At 35.3% G+C, this 224-nt stretch overlaps 1 protein-coding gene across 1 annotated transcript in view; it reads left to right on the top strand.

Moving 5' to 3' along the window:
• LOC119588955 (zinc finger protein 728-like) overlaps nt 1-224 on the top strand; it is a 4,170-nt gene that overhangs the window by 2,435 nt on the left and 1,511 nt on the right. The gene's annotated exons all lie outside the window — the stretch shown is intronic.

Raw genomic sequence — 224 nt, 5'->3', positions numbered from 1 at the left:
AACCGTTAACATATTCTTCAAGTGTAAATTCTCATCATAATGATCCCAAAGATCCCAAGGTAAAAAGGATCTCACAAAAAAAGTACACTTTCTATCAGACTGGATATTTGCCTTGTAATTGTTTTATAGCCGGGATTTAATCTATTTATTTGCTCTTCTATGCATGTCTTGTTTTGAAACTGTTGCTGGAAAAGATGGCAGTGGATTAACATGCGTGAAGGTGG

This window comes from Penaeus monodon, chromosome 24 (genome assembly GCF_015228065.2).
Source record: "Penaeus monodon isolate SGIC_2016 chromosome 24, NSTDA_Pmon_1, whole genome shotgun sequence".
Classification (NCBI taxonomy): domain Eukaryota; kingdom Metazoa; phylum Arthropoda; class Malacostraca; order Decapoda; family Penaeidae; genus Penaeus; species Penaeus monodon.
Note: the sequence above shows the minus strand (reverse complement) of the source record. Positions and strands in the feature narration are given on the sequence as shown.